Here is a 16,303-nt window from a genome sequence, read left to right as displayed (position 1 = left end):
CCCCTTTCCAGGTGGTTTGTTATTCTTTTTTTTTTTTCTTTTTGACACTTAGGGAATTAGAAAAGCCAGTATCTTATTTTTTTTTCCTATTTATTTTATATAGACGAGGTCTCACTATGTTGCCCAGGGTAGTCTCAAACCCCTGGGCTCAAGAGATCCTCCTGCCTCAGCCTCCAGCAGAGCTGGTACTCCAGGTGTGTGCCACCTCACCAAGCTTCCAGGTTATTTTTACGCATACTCACATTTGAAAGCAAACTAGTGTACCAGTATAATCATAAATGAGTGGTACAGCCTCAAATCACAGCTCCTGAGGATGCTTCTCACCCTTAGTTTCAAATGGGCACACAGACCTTGCCCTGGCCCCTTCCAGGGTTGCCAGGAGAATGAAAAGCATAAGGAATTGGAAAGTGTTTTACAAACTATGAGGTGGTTTAGGAAATCAGGAGTTGTTTTCCCCTCCAATGAGTAGTTTCTGAAATTACTCATTGCAAATCCTAGAATGTATCATAGCTAGAAGGGACCACAGAGACCACATAAGCCTCTTGCTGTATGGATAGGAAAACTGAGGCCCTTTCAGGAGAAAGTAACTGTAAAGCTGACCAGTGACCAAATTCGGCCTACACTGCATCCCCAGCCCTGAGGTCTGCCTGTCCCCCTTCCCCATCCCCTCTCCATTAAGAGGCTGAGAGGTAGGTCCCATTCTAAACAACCAACCCAGGCGCTGGCAGAGGGCAAGAGAAACCAGCACATTCCCATTCCAGATGGAAAGAGTGTCCTTTCCCTGCACCTTCCCACAGGGTCCCAGTAACACTAACATTCATTTGTGTAAAGCCCTCTCAAACCCAAGTCATTCAACAAACACTTATTAAGCACCTGTTATATACCAACCATTGTGCTGGTATAACTGTGGTGGCTGGCATGGAGAGATGTCTATTATTATTGCTCCATTTTATGATGAGGAAATTTGAGGCCCAAAATTTCCCAAGTTTACCAAGTAGATGAAAAGGTTATTTTTCAGGCTTGGTGAGGCTGAGGTTGGGGGTTTTCCAAAGTCCTGCCCGCCCCAGAGTATTCAAGTACACATCCAGGTAGAAGTAGGCGCCCTCCTTCCCACAATCCCTCAGGTCCTGCTGAAGTAGAAAGAAGTGAAGACCAGCATTCCTAGCATGAAACCGAGGAAGAGATAAGGGCCTTCTGTACCTATTAATACCTACTTGAAAGCAGAAAAGTCTGATAGATGAGGCCCCTTGGCCCTAAGCCTGGCAGCTCCCAATAAGGCTGTTTTCAATGTCAACAGTTTTCAAAAAACAGTTTCCAAAAAATCCACAGTCACTGGGCAGCCACTTCCATTGATGATCTCCTTTCAACCCCATAATCCCGTAAGTAAGCTTGTTTATCCACATGGTGCAGGAAGGAGGAGGCTCAGAGAGGGGCACCCATAGCTCAAGGTCACACAGCAGAACTGAGATGAGAACTTCACTTGTCCCACTGCAAAACCCAGGACCTGCCACCCTCTGTAAATACCCTAAAAGCCAGGCTCAGGGCTGTCAAGATTATAACGTATAGTTTCCAAAGGGTATTATGGTGGATAGTGGCTTGGTTCGTAGGTGCTTATTTCCATCACCACCTTCACCAACCAAACTAGAGGAGTTCGAGGGGATGCAATCTCTTGGGCCCAAAATCCTGTACCTGGAGACCTCTTTGCCTTGGTTCTTTCCAAGAAGCAGAGTGGTGTAGAGGTGATAGCATGGGCTTCTAAATCAGGTGGGTATAATCAGAAATCTTGGTCAACATGACCTTGAACAAGTCAATTCACTTCATTCAATCCACAGATACTTACTGAGCACCTATTATGTGTCAGACATTGTGCTAGGTGCTGAGGACACAGTTATAAGTAAAACAGACCCCTGGAACTCAGTGGGAAAGTTAGGAATTATTTCTCTGTCGCTGCACAGTATGCTTAAGAAGTTTGACAAGTGACACAAATAATTTAAACCTATTTATTCCACAAACAGCACCTCCCATAAGCATACATTCTTAGCTTACAAAAAAAAAAAAAGTCACCAAACATGAATATCCAATCATGATAAGGAATGCATAATTGGGAGAAAAGATTCTGTGATGACTTAATTTTATGAAGGGCACAGAGATGTCCATTGTTGAGTTCTGGCAGAGGGAGGTAGGGGGTTTTGCATCTGCAACAATCCCTCAATGCTACCCTGACTGTTTACTGTCCCTGGAGATATTCTGTCACTGTGCCAGTTCTGGCTGTGTCTGAACAGACCTCTTGCCCATCCAAAAGGCGGTCTAACATAGAAACAAGCCTTTGGAGTTGGGTGGCCCCCAACCCTGTGGCTTCCCGCCTCTGTGATCTTGGGGAAGTGATTCACCCTCTTGAAGAGCTTCGCTTGCCTCATCTGCAGAACAACAGATAACAGCTTCTTTACAGGATGGGTGTCAAAGTTTAAGAAAACAAAACAAGCAGAGTTTGCAAACTGGCCCCCAGATATAACTCAATTTGCCCATAGAAGATTTTTCTTAAATTATGAATTTAAGATTTGAGGAAATTGGAGAATACCATATAAAAATAAAAATGTCTGGCTTTTCTTTCTTTCTCTTTTCTTTTTTTTTTTTTTGAGACGGAGTTTTGCTATTGTTGCCCAGGCTAGAGTGCAGTGGCGTGATCTCGGCTCACCACAACCTCCGCCTCCCGGGTTCAAGCAATTCTCCTGCCTCAGCCACCCCAATAGTGGGATTACAGGCGCCCACCACCAAGCCCGGCTAATTTTGTATTTTTAGTAAAGACAGGGTTTCTCCATGTTGGTCAGGCTGCTCTCAAACTCCTGACCTCAGGTGATCCGCCCGCCTCGGGCTCCAAAGCGCTGGGATTATAGGCGTGAGCCACCGTGCCTGGACTCTTTTTTTTTTTTCCTTTTGAAATGGGAGCCTCCCTGTCACCCAGGCTGAAGTGCCGTGGCGTGATCTCAGCTCACTACAACCTCCGTCTCCCAGGTTCAGGCAATTCTCCTGCCTCAGCCTCCCAAGTAGCTGGGATTACAGGCGTGTGCCACCACACCCGGCTAATTTTTGTATTCTTAGTAGAGACGGGGCTTTTGTTTTTTTTTTTTTTTTGAGACTCTGTCGCCCAGGCTGGAGTGCAGTGGTGCAACCTCGGCTCACTGCAAGCTCCGCCTCCCGGGTTCACGCCATTCTCCTGCCTCAGCCTCTCCGAGTAGCTGGGACTACAGGCGCCCGCCACCACGCCCGGCTAATTTTTTTGTATTTTTAGTAGAGACGGGGTTTCACCGTGGTCTCGATCTCCTGACCTCGTGATCCGCCCGCCCCGGCCTCCCAAAGTGCTGGGATTACAAGCGTGAGCCACCGCGCTCGGCCGAGATGGGGTTTCACCATGTTGGCCAGGCTGGTCTGGAACTCCTGACCTCAGATGATCCACCTGCCTCGGCCTCCCAAAGTGCTGGGATTATAGGCGTGAGCCACCGTGCTCGGCCTCTGGCTTTCTTTTCAAACAGCAGCATCTGGCTTATACTGGCCAGGCCATCACGGTGCTGAACAGTTGTTGTCCCCCAGCTAGCCAGGGCCTTACCCTCCAGGCCACTAGAGTCCTTCCTTGGCATGCCTCACTCAGTTCTTGCCCTGCCATTCCAGGGATGAGCAGCCACCCCTCATGTACAGTGCCTGGCACAGAGTGAGCACCCAAAAAATGTGAGCTACTGTTAGTCTTATTACCGCCAAGGAACTGACTGGTACCAGCACAGCTTCTCTGCCTTGCAAGTAACCAAAGATAACATATGGACTGGCCTGGTGTGGTGGCCCATGCCTGTAATTCCAGCACTTTGGGAGGCCGAGGCAGGTGGATCATCTGAGGTCAGGAGTTCGAGACCAGCCTGGCCAACATGGTGAAACCCTGTCTCTACTAAAAATACAAAAATTAGCCAGGTGTGGTGGCGGGCACCTGTAATCCCAGCTACACAGGAGGCTGAGGCAGGAGAATTGCTTGAACCTGGGAGACGGAGGTTGCAGTGAGCCAAGACTACACCATTGCACTCCAGTCTGGGCGACAAGAGTGAAACTCCATCTAAAAACAAACAAACAACAACAACAACAAAAACATGAACATAGAAGAGAGGGAAAAGTGGATATTCGTGGCTGGGCGCAGTGGCTCACGCCTGTAATTCCAGCACTTTGGGAAGCCGAGGTGGGTGGATCACCTGAGGTCAGGAGTTTGAGAGCAGCCTGAGCAACATGGTGAAACCCCATCTCTATTAAAAATACAAAAATTAGCTGGGTGTGGTGGCGGGCAACTGTAATCCCAGCAACTTGGGAGGCTAAGGCAAGAGAATCACTTGAACCTGGGAGGTGGAGGTTGTAGTGAGCTGAGATCAAGCCATTCCACTCCAGCCTGGGTGACAGAGTGAGACTCCATCTCAAAAAAAGAAAAAAAAAAAAAAGGCAGATATTTGTGATCAAACAGCAGACAGGGGGTTTGGTGCCAGCCAACAGCCAGCCTGGCTATGTGGCCTTGGCCAAGTCCTTCACCATCAGTTGGCCCATATGTTCCGTGGGTTCGGGCCAGAGGGTCTGAGGTCCAAGGTAACTGCATAGGTCTCAGTCGATTCTCAAGTCTCCCCCCAGCCCTGGTCACTTCCTGAGTGCACGCTCTGGGGACCTCCCTTCTCTCCATGCCTCACCCACGGCAACTTCCTTTCTCTGCGTCACCCAAGCCTCTCAGGAGGGGTCATGCTTTTCCAAGGAGTGGGGCGAAACTGGACATATGACTATGCCTCCCCTGACCAGGGCCACAGTGAAGGTGGGAGTAGGAGGCCTTTACAGTTGAGGGGCTCAGTTTTTTCATCTGTAAAATGGTGATGATAATAATCATAGTGTTTACCTGATGGAGTTGTTGGGACATTGAGTTATTAACATGCCTGGCACATAGGGAAAGCTCAATGAATATCAGCTGTTGTGAAGAGTGCAGAATGACTCCCTGAAGCGGCTTGCCTACATTCCCCTCTCGATTTTTCCTCTGAAGAAATGCTGCTTGCTGGGCGCAATGGTTCATGCCTGTAATCCCAGCACTTTGGGAGGCCAAGGCGGGCGGATCACCTGAGGTCAGGAGTTCGAGACTAGCCTGGCCAACATGGCGAAACCCCGTCTCTACTAAAAGTACAAAAATTAGCCGGGTGTGGTGGCAGACGCCTGTAATCCCAGCTACCCAGGAGGCTGAGGCAGGAGAATCGCTTGAGCCTGGGAGAAGGAGGTTGCAGTGAGCCAAGATCACGCCAATTGCACTCCAGCCTAGGCGACAGAGCAAAGCTCTGTCTCATAAAAAAAAAAAAAAAAAATCGGCCAGGCGCGGTGACTCACGCCTGTAATCCCAGCACTTTGGGAGGCCGAGGCGGGCGGATCACGAGGTCAGGAGATCGAGACCATCCTGGCTAACACGGTGAAACCCCGTCTCTGCTAAAAAATACAAAAAATTAGCCGGGCGAGGTGGCGGGCGCCTGTAGTCCCAGCTATGCGGGAGGCTGAGGCAGGAGAATGGCGTGTACCCCAGGGGACGGAGCCTGCAGTGAGCCGAGATCGCGCCACTGCACTCCAGCCTGGGTGAAAGAGCGAGACTCCTTCTCAAAAAAAAAAAAAAAAAAAATCAAAAAATTAGCTGGGTGTGGTGGCACATGCCTGTAATCCCAGCTACTTGGGAGGCTGAAGCAGGAGAGTTGCTTGAACCCAGGAAGTGGAGGTTGCAGTGAGCTGAGATCGCGGCACCGCACTCCAGCCTGGGTGACAGAATGAGAATCTGTCTCAAAAAAAAAAAAAAAGAAAAAAACGAAAAACTTGTTAGGCTGCAGAATAGCAGAATTTTCACGAAGCAATTCCTGCACTGCCTCCCACATTCTATTAGCTACAAGGAGGAAAAAAAAAACTATGTTTGGAGGGCAACGAAGCGTATAAAATGAAATAATACCATATTCCATTTTTTCTGAGACCTTTTCTTTCATATTTTAACCTCTCTGAAATTGAGGTGCATCCTAGGATCAGTGGAATATCCATTTGTAGTCAGTAACTATTTTTCTTAGGGGCTCAAAATGGCATATCTCATATTGGATGGCGTCTTAGAAGTGACAAGCTGTGGTGTACAAAAAGTGCCGGGCTCAGGGCCCGCCACGTCACAGGCCCTCAGGTTGTCCTCATGACCTTCAGCATCCCCAGCACATTCGAGGCTGGTCATGGTGGAGTGATCAGCTTTTCTTTCCTTTTGTCATTTTCTCACTGACACCTGCTGACCTGCATTTGGTCCCTGGCTTGACAGGCACATGGCAAATGCAGTCAGGGAGGCGTATGGGGAGGGCTCAGGATGGGAAGAGAATGACTTTTTATAATATATAAGATATTCAAAGAGGAGGAGCCAGAGATTCTTTTTTTAAAAAACAAACAAACACTGTAAGCTAGAGTTATATATATGCCACACAGGCCAGGAAACCCAGCAGGCCTCCTGGAGCTGGCAGCGAACCGAAACAGGGGTATTGTGTCCAGGCCACTGGCTGGCTGAGGGACATTGTTAGGGCCTTGCCCTGTCTGGGAAGAGGGGGGTGGCGGGGGCAGGGGGAGTGTGTTCCCATGACTCCCTGGGGAGTAACAACAATCGGGCCAGCTGGGAAGCTGGGGATGCCAGGGGCCCAGTGGGCAGGAGGTAGGCCCCCGAGGGGCCATGGAGGGCACTGCGGGGGCTGAGGAGGTGGGGTGCAGGGGAAGGAAGGTCAGGGTCTGTTTCTTAGCTGGGAGGCAAGGCCTAGGAGGGGAAACATGGGCGTCCTTCACTACACCCCCTCCCTCAACGCCTCCAAAGCCCTGGGCCACTGTGTCTCTCTCCAAAGTGCACCCCAGATGTGCCCACTCTTCTCTACCTCTGTCGTCGCCCACCCTGGTCTCCCTCCAGGACCACCACGTGGCTTCCTCACTGGGATGTATGCCGGCGGCCTGGCCCCTACACTCTGTTCTATACACGAACTAGAAGGATCTTCCCCCAACATAACCCACATCATGTCACTCCCCAGTCTATACCTGCCACAGGCTGCCGGCCACACTTAGAAGAAAACCCAGACCCCTTGCCCTGGCCCATGAAGCCTGCCTGGTGGATCCAGCTGGCCTCCCAGCTTCATCTCCAGTGAGCCCCACCCCTGCACTCAGTCAGCCAGGCTGGCCCCTTCCTGGCCTTGGAATGCCTTGGGCTGCTCCCTCCTCAGAGCCTGTGCACTTGCAGAACTCTTGATTGGAATGCTCTTCCTCCAGCCTTGCAGAGCTCCCTCCTCGGTATTCAGGGCTTAGAGCAAACATCACCTCCTCAGAGAGGCCTTCCCCGGAGAACAGCCTCCCATTCTCTCCTCCCAAGCCTCCTCTATCACACTGCCCTGTATGACTTCATGGCACCCCCCACCCTCCAAAGTTCTGGAATGTGGTCATCTTTGGTCAGTCTTCCCTCCTTAGGCTATGAGCCCCACGTGGGAACTGCCTTCTTTTGTCACTGAATCCTGGCCTCCACCATCACCTGGCACTTTCTTTTTTTTTTTTTTTTTTTTTGAGACGGAGTCTCGCTCTGTCGCCCAGGCTAGAGTGCAGTGGCGCGATCTTAGCTCACTGCAAGCTCCACCTCCCAGGTTCACGCCATTCTTCTGCCTCAGCCTCCCGAGTAGCTGGGACTACAGGCGCCCGCCACCACGCCCGGCTAATTTTTGTATTTTTAGTAGGGACGGGGTTTCACTGTGTTAGGAAGATCTCGATCTCCTGACCTTGTGATCCACCCGCCTCAGCCTCCCGAAGTGCTGGGATTACAGGCGTGAGCCACTGCGCCCAGCCTCACCTGGCACTTTCTAAGAACTCAGCCAACATTAGCTAGTATTTGTATGATTCCTGTGCTCAGGGCTTGGTAAACCATGCCAGCTGCGGCTGGACGCAGTGGCTCATGTCTGTAATCCCAGCACTTTGGGAGGCCAAGGCGGGTAGATCACTTGAGGACGGGAGTTCAAGACCAGTCTGGCCAACATGGTGAAAACACTACAATACAAAATGCCAGGCGGTGCTCACCTGTAATCCAGCACTGACACGATCAGAGTCAGAACGGTGAAACCCCGTCTCTACTAAAAATACAAAAAAAATTAGCCGGGCGTGGTGGCGGGCGCCTGTAGTCCCAGCTACTCGGAGAGGCTGAGGCAGGAGAATGGCGTGAACCCGGGAGGTGGAGCTTGCAGTGAGCCGAGATCGCGCCACTGCACTCCAGCCTGGTGAAAGAGCAAGACTCCGTCTCAAAAAAAAAAAAAAAAAATTAGCTGGGCGTGGTGGCACTCGCCTGTAATCCCAGCCACACAGGAGGCTGAGGCAGGAGGATCACTTGAACTCGGGAGACAAAGGTTGTACTGAGCTGAGATCACACCACTGCACTCCAGCCTGGGAAAGAGAATGAGACTCCTTCTCAAAAAAAAAAAAACCTAAAAAAAAGACACAATGCCAGCTGCTATGTGGTCAGGTGGGAAGGCTACTCTTTTTTTTTTTTTTTTGAGACAGAGTTTCGCTCTTGTTGCCCAGGCTGGAGTGCAGTGGTGCGATCTCAGCTCACCGCAACCTCCGCCTCCCAGGTTCAAGCGATTCTCCTGCCTCAGCCTCCCTAGTAGCTGGGATTACAGGCATGTGCCACCACACCCGGCTAATTTTGTATTTTTAGTAGAGACGGGGTTTCTCCATGTTGGTCAGGCTGATCTCGAACTCCCGACCTCAGTGATCCGCCCGCCTTGGGCTCCCAAAGTACTGGGATTACAGGCGTGAGCCACCGCGCCCAGCCAGGGAAGGCTACTCTTGAGCAGGGAGTCAGAATCTGGGACCCATGGACCCCAAGTTCCATGAACTTAGACAGAAAAAAAAATTACATTTTTATTTTCACTAGCCTCTAACTGATGGAACATTTCGTTCCATTTTGAATGTAGGCAACAAACCAGAGGACTGTTGGCAGCACGTGGGACTTTGTCCCCAATAGAAATCACAGCTGTTTCCATCTCCCCTCCCAGTGCTGCGGGTACCCTGGGATATGCTCATGCTTATCCTACCTTTGAAATCATGGCCATTTTGAACCTGATGCTAGATCTTTTTATTTTATTTATTTATTTATCTATTTATTTATTTATTTAGAGACGAAGTCTCGCTCTTGTCCCCAGGCTGGAGTGCAATTTCACGATCTTGGCTCACTGCAACCTCCACCTCCTAGATTCAAGCAATTCTCCTGCCTCAGCCTCCCGAGTAGCTGAGACTATAGGCATGTGCCACCATGCCCAGCTAATTTTTGTATTTTTAGCAGAGATGGGGTTTCACCATGTTGGCCAGTCTGGTCTCCAACTCCTGACCTCAGGTGATCTACCTGCCTCGGCCTCCCAAAGTGCTGGGATTACAGGTGTGAGCCACTATGCCTGGCCAGATCTTGTTATTTAATGTGTTAAAGAAAGAACATGGCCGGGCACGGTGGCTCATGCCTGTAATCCCAGCACTTTGGGAGGCTAAGGCAGTGAATCAAGAGGTCAAGAGATCAAGACCAGCCTGGCCAACATGGTGAAACCCTGTCTCTACTAAAAATACAAAAATTAGCTGGGCGTGGTGGCACACGCCTGTAGTCCCAGCTACTTGGGAGGCTGAGGCAGGAGAACAGCTTGAACCCGGGAGGCGAAGGTTGCAGTGAGCCTCAGTCGCACTCCACTCCAGCCTGGCAACAGAGTAAGACTCCATCTCAAAAATGAATAAATCAATAAAAATAAAAAGGAGTGTCCTAAAGGAGCTGATGTGGTCTGGCTCTGATCCTTCTCCCAGCTGACAACCAGCCCATGAGGAGAAGCTGGAAGGTGAGGCCAGAACAGCAATGAGAATGAGGTTTCTGACGCAGACACTGGGACCCACACTTCCATTCTGCCTGGCTTCTGTCTTGCTTATTAAATTATGACATCTGCAGCAGCTTTGAGCACAGAGTCCCAGCACAGAAAACAGGGCCCCTCCGTTCAGAAGCCCTTTCTCAGAACAACACTCAGAAGAGAGCTCAGCTCTCCCTCTGTCTCTTTATTTTTTAATTAATTTCATTTTTATTTTTTATCTGAAGGATTACATGATCATCATCTCCCTCTGTCTTCTATCTGGGCAGCTGAGACCTCCAGCTCACGAGAGTGGGTCCCACTCTACAGGGCACCCTCTGCTGAAAATCAAAACTTGCTCACCCCAAATGCCCTTCAAGGCTGAACTAAGACAAACTCTCCCCCTGTGAATCTGGAACGAGACAAGGGGAGGAAAAAAAATTTCTTTTTATAAAGATCCTCAAATTTGTCATAGAAAGCAACCCATCTGAAGTCACAAATTGTGGTGACGTGGGCTTCGTTTTGAGAAGTTGAGTACAGCATGGTGTTCTGGTTTAGGAGAGAGCCAGGTTCAAAGTCTGATTCTTATACACCCAAATGCACTCATGGGGAGGTAAAAGTGAACAATGTGGAAGGAAACACTGTCACTAGAATCCCTTCTGGAGCCTCATTGTGGAAGGCTGCAGTGGCCAGCATCAAACAAGGCAGCTTCTTGGCGTCTGGGCCTGTGAGTCACTGCACTCACATGGGTTCACTTAGCATCTCTAATTTGGGAGCAGAGCAGCAGAAGAGGCCCAAATTAACTTGAGTTTTGTCCTTTCCCTTTTACTTGGAGTTCCGTGGGCCTGAATGCTTGGTGTCATCTACTGTAAGGCTCAGGACACCTGGGGCCATCATCTTCACACTGATCACGGCAAGGATCTGCCCAAGGTATTTGGGAGAGGAAGCTGTCAGGGGCGTAGGGGGAAAACAGGCTCAAAGAAAGGACTCACTTTTCTATCAGATTATTGATCAAAGAGATCTCCAAACACACAGAGGACAAGGAAGAAATGCCAAACAGTTGAGATGACATTGCAACGTAAAAGTTTCTTTTAAGACAAAAATAGGTGGCTGTGCATAGAATATTCCAGGAAGGCTGTACGAGAAAGTGCTAACAGTGGGTGCTCCAGCAAAGGAAGGGCCTGGGGATGCAGCACAGCTGTAGGAAGGAACCTGACTTTTCCCTGTTATACACTTTTTTTTTTTTCAGACAGTCTCGCTGTCACCCAGGCTGGAGTGCAGGGGTGTGATCTTGGCTCACTGCAACCTCCGCCTCCCAGGTTCAAGCAATCCTCCCACCTCAGCCTCCCAAGTAGCTGGGATTACAGGCATGCACCACCATACCCAACTAATCTTCGTATTTTTAATAGAGACAGGGTTTTACCATGTTGGCCAGGCTGGTCTTGAACTCCTGACCTAAAGTGATCCGCCTGCCTCGGCCTCCCAAAGTGCTGGGATTACAGGTGAGAGCCACCATGCCTGGCCCTTTTTTTGCAGGGGGTGGGGAAAGGGTCTCACTCTGTCATCCAGACTGGAGTGCAGTGGCATGATCACAGCTCACTGCAGCCTCAATCCCCCGGGTTCAGGTGATCCTCCCACCTCAGCCTCCCCATGGTGTGCATGCCACCACACCAGGCTAATTGTAATTTTTATAGAGACAGGGTCTCCCTATGTTGCCCAGGCTGGTCTTGAACTCCTGGGCTCTAGCAATGAGCCTGCTTCAGGCTCCCAAAGTGTTAGGATCATAGCGTGAGCCACTATGCCTGGTTATCGACTTTTTATAACTTTTGAGTTTTGTACTATGTGTAGTATTGATTTAAAAATTTTTTTTAGGCCGGGCGTGGTGGCTCAGGTCTGTAATCCCAGCACTTTGGGAGGCCGAGGTGGGCGGATCATGAGGTCAGGAGATCGAGACCATCCTGGCTACCATGGTGAAACCCCATCACTACTAAAAAAAAATACAAAAAATTAGCCAGGCGTGGTGGCGGGCGACTGTAGTCCCAGCTACTCGGGAGGCTGAGGCAGGAGAATGGCGTGAACCTGGGAGGAGGAGCTTGCCGTGAGCTGAGATCGCGCCACTGCACTCCAGTCTGGGCGACGGTGTGAGACTCCGTCTCAAAATAAATACATAAATAAATAAGTAAATATATATATATATATTAGTCTTACATGTCAAAAGAATTAACAGGATTGTAGCAGGTGTTTAGTAAGTAGAGGTTAAACCATTCTACTTCAAGAACTAGCATTTAGGGAGCACAGCACTTACTGTGCAACAAGAGCCCTCTGGCCATCCCTGTTTTACAGGTCTTAGAGAATGGAGGGCAGCTAGGAAGGAGCCAAATGGGACTCCTCTCAGATCTGCTGGAAGGAAGAGCCCTGCTCCCTGGCGCGGACCACACCGCCTTCCTCCCTGGAGTGTGCAGTTGGAAGCACCAGATGCTCTAGCAGCATCCAGAGAGATGCCATCTGTGAGGGAAACCTATTCTTAGAGAGCAGAGACAGTCGGTAGCAGAGCTGGCCAACTCCCAGCAGCAGTGGGGGGACTTCAGGAGGGCAGGCGGCCAAGGTTTCACCTTCAGCTGGCGGCAGGACAGGCTAAAAGCAGGGTGTGCTCAGTCCTCAGGGGCACACTTCCTCTACATTTGGATGCTCTTAGACATAACAGCATTTATTGAGGACTCACTTTAACTGTGTCATATTCTTTAACCCTCCAGACCACTCAATGAGGTGTGTGCTACGACAACGCCTACTTTATCAATGAGGAAATAGAGGCACAGAATGGCTCAGTCACTTGCCCAAGGAAACTGTGGGGCCAGGGCTTGAGCCCAGGCACTCTAGCTCCAAAGCCTATGTCCCTGACCACCGTGCTATACTGCCTCTCAACCTGCTGTACAGAGGCCAATTTTAGTTTGGGTTCCCCCAATAGCAGACTCTAAGACAAGGATTTGAGTACAAGTGGTTCATATGGGAAGTGGTCCCAGGAAGCACTGGTAGGGGCATGAGGAAGGGAGATGGGGAGGGTGTTTGAGGCTCAGCCCTGCTGAGCGGCCCTGGGAGTCAGTGTGGAGCACGCACCTCTGAGTTATGCCACCCAAGGGGTGAGAGATGCGGGCTGTGGGCGTGGGGGTATTTATCAGTCACTGGTTGAAGGTTGCTCCAAGGATGTGTTCATTCCCCAGCCCTTCAGGCCTGCCAGAGGCTGGCAAAGGAGGCACCAGTGACAAGCTATAATCCTCAGGCAGAAAGACAGAGGGGCAGCCACTGGCAAAGCTGGCTGGTGTGCACGAGAGTCGTCAGTTAGAGGAGCTATAGGCAGGGCACCCCCACCATCTGCTACAAAACCTTCCTGGTGATGGCCCAAGCCCTCTGCTCTCCTCAACCCCCAGAGCCGCAGTCCCCAACCTTTTTGGCACCAGGGACCAGTTTTGGGGAAGACAATTTTTCCACGGACTGCTGGGGAGGGACATGGTTTCAGGATGACTCAAGCGCATTGCATTTACTGTGGATTTTATTTCTATTATTATTACCTTGTAATATATGATGAAATAATTATACAACTCACCATAATGTAGAATCATTGGGAGCCCTGAGTTTGTTTTCCAGCAACTAGATGGTCCCATCCGGGGGTGACGGGAGACAGTAACAGATCATCAGGCATTAGATTCTCATAAGGAGCATGCAACCTAGATCCCTCGCATGCACAGTTCACAATAGGGTTTGCATTCCTATGAGCCTCTAATGCCACCACTGATCTGACAGAAGGCAGAGCTCAGGTGGTAATGTGAGCAGTGGGGAGTGGCTGCAAATACAGAAGAAGCTTCGCTAGCTTGCCCACCTTTCAACTCCTGCTGTGCGGCCCGGTTCCGAACAGGCCATGGACCGGTACCGGGGTTGCGGACCCCTTGCTCCAGAGCTCATTCAACCTCCACAGCAAGTTAAAGGAGCTTCATAATTACCTACTCCAAGTTTGCAGTAAATGTTGTGGCTGAAAACACAGCTTACAGAGTCAGACTGATCCCACCTCAATTACCTAAGGACTCTGTGACTCATTTGTCAGATGGGATAATAATGGACGGCTCCATATCATTCCCCACCTCCTTGTTACTCAGAGTAGCATCACCAGGGAGCCTGGGAGAAATGCAGACTCTCAGGCCCCACCCCAGCTCACTGAATCAGAAGCTGCATTTTAATAAGGTCTCCAGTGACTCCTGTGTACATTTCTAGTAGTAACTTCTAAAATATAGAAAGAGACTGATGGAGTAAGTATATTAATGAAAGTATATCTACAAGACCAATGGTATCAAATTGGTAGCCCATGGATCAAATTTTCCTGGAGACTTGTTTGATTTGTCCAGGATTGTGTTTTTTTTTTTTTTTTTTTTTTTGAGACAGTGTCTTACTTTGTCCCCCAGGCTGAAGTGCAATGGAACGATCTTGGCTCACAGCAGCCCCCCCAGGTTCAAGAGATTCTCCCACCTCAGCCTCCCGAGTAGCTGGGATTACAAGTTCCCGCCACCATGTCCAGCTAATTTTTGTATTTTTAGTAGAGACAGGATTTCTCCATGTTGGCCAGGCTGGTCTTGAACTCCTGACCTCAGGTGATCCACCTGCCTCAGCCTCCCAAAGTGCTGGGATTACAGGTGCGAGCCACCGTGCCTGGTCCAGGATCGTGGTTTTGAAAAAATCAGACTTGGCCAGGTGCGGTGGTTCATGCCTGTAATCCCAGCATTTTGAGAGGCCAAGGTGGGTGGATCATGAGGTCAGGAGATTGAGACCATCCTTGCTAACATGGTGAAACCCCATCTCTACCAAAAATACAAAAAATTAGCCGGGCATGGTGGCGGGCACTTGTAGGCCCAGCTACTCCGGAGGCTGAGGCAGGAGAATGGCGTAAGTAAACCTGGGAGGAGGGGCTTGTAGTAGCCAAGATCGCTCCATCGCACTCCAGCCCGGGCGACAGAGCAAGACTCCGTCTCAAAAAAAAAAAAAAAGAAAAAATCAGACTGGCACACAAGTCTCCAGTTTCCCATGTCCCCATCACTCATCGCATAGCACTATGTCATTGTAGGCCCCTGTGGGCATTTGAATTTGTACCCCTTTCTGGCCCATATTCTATAATGAGCTAACATTTGCATAGCATGGCTTAGGTTTCTAAATTTGAAACAAGGCACTGGAAAAAACATGGGCTTTGAAATCAGACGAATCTGAGTTCAAATCTTGATTTGGCTGTTATACTAGTTATATTACCTTGGGCAAGTTACTCTCCTCTCTGATTCTCAGTTTCTTTTCTTTTCTTTAGCCAGGATGGTCTTGATCTCCTGACCTCGTGATCCGCCCACCTCGGCCTCCCAAAGTGCTGGGATTACAGGCTTGAGCCACCGCGCCCGGCTTCTTTTCTTTCTTAGACACAGTCTCGCTCTGTGGCCCAGGCTGGAGTGCAGTGGTGCCACCTCAGCTCACTGCAGCCTCTGCCTCCCAGGTTCAAGCGATTCTTCTGCCTCAGCCTCCCGAGTAGCTGGGATTATAGGGACGTGCCACTATGCCTGGCTAATTTTTGTATTTTTAGTAGAGATGGGGTTTCACCATGTTGGCCAGGCTGGTCAAGAACTCCTGATCTCAGGTTATCTGCCTGCCTCAGCCTCCCAAAGTGCTGGGATTACAGGCGTGAGCCACCACAGCTGGCCTGACCCTCAGTTTCTACATCTGTAAAATGGGGACCAAAACACACATTTGCAAGGCCACTGTATGGTTTAAAAATAATATGTGCAGGCTAGGGGCAGTGGCTCATGCCTGTAATCATAGCACTTTGGGAGACTGAGGCAGGAAGATTGCTTGAGGCTAGGAGGTCGAGACTAGCCCTAGTGACAAAGCGAGACCCTGTCGCTACTTAAAAAATAATAATAATATGTGGAAAACACCCAAGTGGGAGTATGAATGCACTAAATGAAAGTAATTAGTAGCGCAGCAGTGGTAGTTGCACAAGTCCAGTGAGGACCAGGGCATTACAATTATCCTCATTTTACGATAAATTGAGGCTCTGAGAGGTCCAGAACCTTCCCCAAGGTTGCACAGTGGGGAGTGGGGACTCAAACCCATGTCCTCTAGCTCTAGATCTGCACTGTCCACTAGAATCTTCTGTGAGGATACAAGCGTTCTATGTCTGTGTTGCCCGTCACAGCAGCCACTAGCCACATGTGGCTACTGAGTCCTGAAAATGTGGGTGGCAAAATACACACCCAATTTTGAATACTTAATACAAAAAAGAGTACAAAATATCTAATGATGTTAATTATATGTTGAAATAACTTTTAGAAATTTGTGTTAAAATATATAGTTAAGATTAATCTCACCTTTTTTTTTTT

This window comes from Nomascus leucogenys, chromosome 13 (genome assembly GCF_006542625.1).
Source record: "Nomascus leucogenys isolate Asia chromosome 13, Asia_NLE_v1, whole genome shotgun sequence".
Taxonomy (NCBI): Eukaryota; Metazoa; Chordata; class Mammalia; order Primates; family Hylobatidae; genus Nomascus; species Nomascus leucogenys.
This window is presented reverse-complemented; position numbering follows the sequence as displayed.